A 5,935-nucleotide genomic window follows, 5' to 3' on the forward strand; every position below is an offset into this window, starting at 1 on the left:
TTGACAAACATATGTTTGAGGGAGTCAAAGAGAAGGAGTTAGTTTATCCATGCTAGATGCACATATACCTCAGAGATCTGGGAGCGCATGCGGTTATTTACAAATGAAAATGACTGAACTTATTTATTTACAGTACATATGGAACTGATAATTATTCAGTGCTCAAGTATACATACTACCAGTGTACAGTCAACCCCCACAAGCTCCATGGCATAATTTTAGCATATATTGCATATAGTTCTGCAGTTGATGAGTCTCATCAACAGTCTCAGTGTTTATGTGACATGTACAGTAGGTCTGAGGGAGGCACACCCAGGACAAAAAAATAAACAAAATAAATAATAATAATATCCGGCAGCCATATCACCCTGGAGCCCAAGACCGGTTGCCCACTGAAGCTAAGCAGGGCTGAGCCTGGTCAGTACCTGGATGGGAGACCTCCTGAGAAAACTAGGTTGCTGCTGGAAGAGGTGCTAGTGAGGCCAGCAGGGGGTGCTCACCCTGTGGTCTGTGTGGGTCCTAGCGCCCCAGTGTAGTGATGGGGACACTATACTGTCAACAAGCACCGTCCTTCGGATGAGACGTTAAACCGAGGTCCTGACTCTCTGTGGTCATTAAAAATCCCAGGATGTCTTTCGTAAAGAGTAGAGGTGTGACCTCGGCATCCTGGCTAAATTTGCCCATTGGCCTCTGACCATCATGGCCTCCTAACAATCCCCATATCCGCTGATTGGCTTCATCACTCTGTCTCCTCTCCATCAGTAAGCTGGTGTGTGGTGGGCGTTCTGGCGCACTATGGCTGCCGTCGCATCATCCAGGTGGATGCTGCACACTGGTGGTGGATGAGGAGATACCCCTTGACTATGTAAGCGCTTTGAGTGTCTAGAAAAAAAGCGCTATATAAATGTAAAGAATTATTATTATTATTATTAATAATAAACAAAAACCAGGAAACCAGGATTAGACTCAAAGATTAGTTTTGTTTAGATTAGTTTGGTTTTCTTTGCTTTTTTGAAGGTTCATATAATTAGGAGCAGCATATGTTGCTGCTGATATGTGCTTTATTGTATTTTTATAGTTGTCATGATTAGCCAAGATGTTGAACTTTAGAATGAGTTCCTGTTCAGGTCATGAGTGAATTTATTTTAAATGGTCCAAACTCCACAGGAAATTGAGTTGAGATTTTAAAGGGGGGGTGAAATGCTATTTCATGCATACTGAGTTTTTTACACTGTTAAAGAGTTGGATTCCCATGATAAACATGGACAAAGTTTCAAAAATTAAGTTGTACATTTGAAGGAGTATTTTTGTTCCCAAAATACTCCTTCCGGTTTGTCACAAGTTTCGTAAAGTTTTTTTCGAGTATGGCTCTGTGTGACGTTAGATGGAGCGGAATTTCCTTGTATGGATCCTAAGGCACTTCTGCCGGAAGAGCGCGCGCTCCCATATAGCGAGGCTGAGCAGCACAGACATTTCACTGATCAGAGCGATTCACTGATCAGAGCGAGAGCGTCGCGAAAAGTCACAAAAGAAGTGTGTTTTTGGTTTCCAGGGCAAGACAACCCTGCACAGATTACCAAAGAAAAAACAGCATTAAGGGACTAGTGGATGGAGTTTATTTTTACAGAGCATCAACGGAGTTGTGCAAGTGTTTTTGTTTGTTCCCTGCATTTCGAAGATGCTTGTTCACAAGGCCCAGTTTGACGACGGATTTGCGTATCATTTATTTCTTAAGGATGATGCAATCCCAAGGAAAAAGGGTCACGATCGTGTGTTGGAACCGCAGGCGGTGAGTAAAACTGCTTCAAATATCTCTGCCTCCTTGTTAGTGCGTCCCCTCCCATGCCAGAGACCCGGGTTCGAGCCCCGCTCGGAGCGAGTCGTTGCTGCTGCTGCTTTCGTTCAGTTTCAGCCTCTGGATCATAAATAAACGGCTGAATCTGACTGTAAGCCATGGTTTGTTTTGGATGATGGGTTTTCCTTCACGGTAATGTCACAGCTTCCACATGCTCTCAACGCAAAAGCCTACTGGCGCTCGTGATTCTTTAGCTCCGCCCACACGTCACGCCTCCAGCCGGTCGTGTTTTTCCGGGAAAAATCGGTACAGACTATCTTTCTCTTATGAATATAATAAAAACTAAAAACTTTTTGGAGTTATGAAGGATGCAGTACTACTCTATATGTACTCAAGATTAACAGGATATTGAGTGAAAACGAGCATTTCACCCCCCCTTTAAGTATAGTTTTAAGTAAATTTTTAAGCCAACTCTCAAAATTTGACAAACTTTTTATGTTAAAATGTAACCTTATTTATTTATTTTTGTATAAATGAATTTAAATATCTGTTAACCAGTGGCGTAGCCACGGGTGTGCCAGGGTGTGCCACCCACAGTGGCAGCTGGCACACCTAAAAATAGATGCAGAATTATGTTTTATAGTCTCAAAATTTTTTTTTTTACTATTGTTGTTTACTTATATATATATTTAAATAGCGTAAGTTACAAATATTTTAACTGACCCCTTGTTTCCATGGCGACGCGTCATAATGGTCACGTGACACACCTCAGCCACTAACAGAACTATCGGTATTCGTTTTATTTAGTTTTTCATTTTTTTTAATTAAAATGTATACACAAACTTGCTTACCATGTCAACTATCTGATATTCCGTTTCTTCTTTTAAAAACCTTTATAAATTATCTTGATCTATAACGAGATGAGCGCTGCAGTTCAGAGTCCTGTTAGTTGGATTTTACGTACAGCACTTGAATTCCCCAGTTTCTCCCGAAATACATGAAAGCAAGTGACTGTTGAACTGGACAAAGAATTAGAGTATTAGAGTAAACTTTATTTTTCTGCTATGTGTCTGATTTATGAATAAAACGTCGGCAAATTACATTTGACTAGATCGTTAGTGAAGTCGTGGCCTAATGGTTAGAGAGTCGGACTCCCAACCGAAAGGTTGTGAGTTCGAGTCCCGGGCCGGCAGGAATTGTGGGTGGGGGTAGTTCAATACCATGACTTAGGTGCCCTTGAGCAAGGCACCGAACACCCAACTGCTCCCCGGGCGCCGCAGCATAAATGATGAACACTGTTCTGGGTGTGTGTTCACAGTGTGTGTGTGTGTGTGTTCACTGCTCTGTGTGTGTGCACTTTGGATGGGTTAAATGCAGAGCACAAATTCTGAGTATGGGTCACCATACTTGGCTGAATGTCACGTCACTTTCATCATTTTTGCTGCTTTCGTAGACATCAGTGTGTATTTTACAAACTACCAATGTATTGTTTTACTAGTGATTATGTATATTTAAATGTATGAAACCTAAAATAAACATTATGTGGTTGAAAACACTGCATATTAATTGTGATATATGAAATTAAATTTAAATGTAAAATTTGATATATGACAAGCGCTGAGCGGGCGTCCGTCTCTGGCTCAGTGCCAGCAAACACGCGAAAGCTGAACCTAACCCTAACCTATAAACAGATAATTTTTGATTGCACATTGCTAGCTAGCAATATGTCGTATGGTTGGACAGAAGCAGTGCGACCAAAATACTATCCCATAATTTTGCACAGTAATCTGACAATAAATGTGGCACACCCAGATTTTCATATGCACACCCAGAGTCTCTTTTCTGGCTACACTACTGCTGTTAACTTAAATGCATGCTTACAATTAAGTTTTAACTTATATTCTATTTCCACTTTGCAGCCCTAAATTAAATTTATTATAAATTCAGGAAAACATTTTTCAGTTATGAATGATACACAACCATGTACTGTATACAGTATATACATCAAGGAGAACAGAAAGACGCGATTGTTACTGAGCAGAAAAAAAGTTATTTAGTTATAAGTGTTATGTCAGAGCAGTAATCCTAATGATCAGCCAAATTTAGAAGATACACTTGAGATACTTTATTTAAACCTTAAAAAACATGTTCTAGTGTGTCTGCTTTTTAACTTTCAATACAAACATCTCTGCTTTTACTTTTGTAGCTATTTTGCCAAGTCAGATCCCGACACGATGTCATTCACTGTACGCGCAAATCCAAAGCGTCACATCTCGTGGTCTTTTAAACTCAAAATAAAGCAGTGAATGATCTGTATGACAGAAATGACGCTCGACAGAACAAGTTTATATTTAGAAAACATTGCAAGCTCTCCAAAATAGATTACAAGAACTCACACACCATTAAGAGCTGTACTTCTTTGCATGCCTATTTATCTGTTTGAGCAGCTAGAAGTCGGGACCACCATTGAAACTGCAACCTCAATTGGTTTAATTGCAGATGAGTGACAATTGAACTATATCCAGTGAACAATGAGGCTAGTATTTCTGCCCGTCTTTACCGGTGGACTGGCGTATGGGGGATGTTACGGTTATGAAGGCCCCTCCTCAAAGCCTGAGGCTCCAGGCAATCGCCTGCTTTGCCTAGACCTACGCAGACATAAAATTAGGCTCTTCTTCCTTCCACATGATATTCATGCCATTATTTCCATATTAGTATTATCATAGAGCTAAAATTGTACTGCTTGAACTCTGGGAGCAGTATTGTTGTAATCAGTTTAAAAAGTATAATATACCGAATCAGTTCTGCATGTGTCTACATTTCTATATTTATAGCATTGAAAGGCTGCATTATATTCTTCTGGTTTTCTTTTTCATTTCTAGCTCATGTCATCAAAACCTTTAGGGCTATGTTTGCTGTTTTGCAAGCACTAGTATTTGCTAGAGAAAGTGAGAATTTCAAGAGTAATATATACTGATACAGATTTGAAAATCACAAAGACAGGAGTCACCAGAAGATAGCAGACATTTAAATGACAGAGGCATAAATCATATAGACACACACGTGTTGTAGGTGTTGACATGATGAATGTCATGTTTGCAGATAGACATACAGATGGTGAGAGACATGGGGGAATATTAAAAGTGTGTGACTGTGCTGTCGTGTCCGACTTGTTCAACTTCTCAAGGGCGTTTTGATCAAGGACTGTTTTAAGATCAATTCTAAATGACGTGCCTTATATAATAGCGCTATCTTTCTATGGATATCCTTGTTGCATAGGGCATTTAAGATCAGTGTAATTACACTTTTGGTTCACTGACATGCTTTGACTGCTTCAGGAAATCAGACGTTACTTTAATTTGCTAAATAAGAAATGTCGCCTTGATCTTTTATTTATTAGCCTTAATATTGCAGTCAACCTTGCCAGAGTCTGGTAGTGCGAATCCTGAATACAACTGTTGGTTAATCCACATCTGTGTTGACAGGTGTGCTCAGATACGCTTCCCTGACCTCGCTGATGCTTTCTTGGTGCCAGATTGCCACCCTTGGCAGACAGACGTCGTGCGAGGGAGCACGGGGCCTGATCCGCACCAGGTTTGTCTGCGAAACCCACATGGTTTAATCTAAAAAATATCCAGTCTTAAGCTCAGAGCATCTGACCACAAAATTCACCCTCCACCAACAGAACAATAGCACTAATTGCTCTTGTTAGGTGGGCGTGGTGTTAAAAAAAGTTTCCGCTGGCATGTCGATCAGTGTTCTGTCTCATTTAATTGAGCATTACAAGCTTATAATTATCTTACAGAGCGATAAAAGGCAGGCGGTACACTTTTTCTCCATCTTTGTAGCCGTGAATTTAACCGCTGAAGAGAAATTACTGGCAATAATTAGCACTTAAGTGATTGATTAATGCATCTGGGCATATAATCAGTTATCGAAGAGGAATTATGGAAGAGTTAACTTGGACTTGAAGGTATTATATAAAAAAAAAAATTGAGGAGATATTATTTATTTTATTTCCTCATTATGTTTTATTGTTTTCATAAAAGGTGGCGTGTGAAATACTATGCTGTTCACAAATGAGGAAACATATTAACATGACCTCGGATAACATTTCACATTTAATTCAATAAAGCAAAA

The 5,935-nt window shown here is 39.8% G+C and overlaps 1 pseudogene; it reads left to right on the forward strand.

Annotated features, from left to right (window-relative positions):
• The first annotated feature begins 350 nt into the window (after positions 1-350).
• Positions 351-467, forward strand: LOC113093590 (uncharacterized; annotated as a pseudogene).
• Positions 468-5,935: the final 5,468 nt, after the last annotated feature.

The sequence above is a fragment of the Carassius auratus genome, unplaced genomic scaffold, assembly GCF_003368295.1.
Source record: "Carassius auratus strain Wakin unplaced genomic scaffold, ASM336829v1 scaf_tig00215105, whole genome shotgun sequence".
NCBI classification, from domain to species: Eukaryota; Metazoa; Chordata; class Actinopteri; order Cypriniformes; family Cyprinidae; genus Carassius; species Carassius auratus.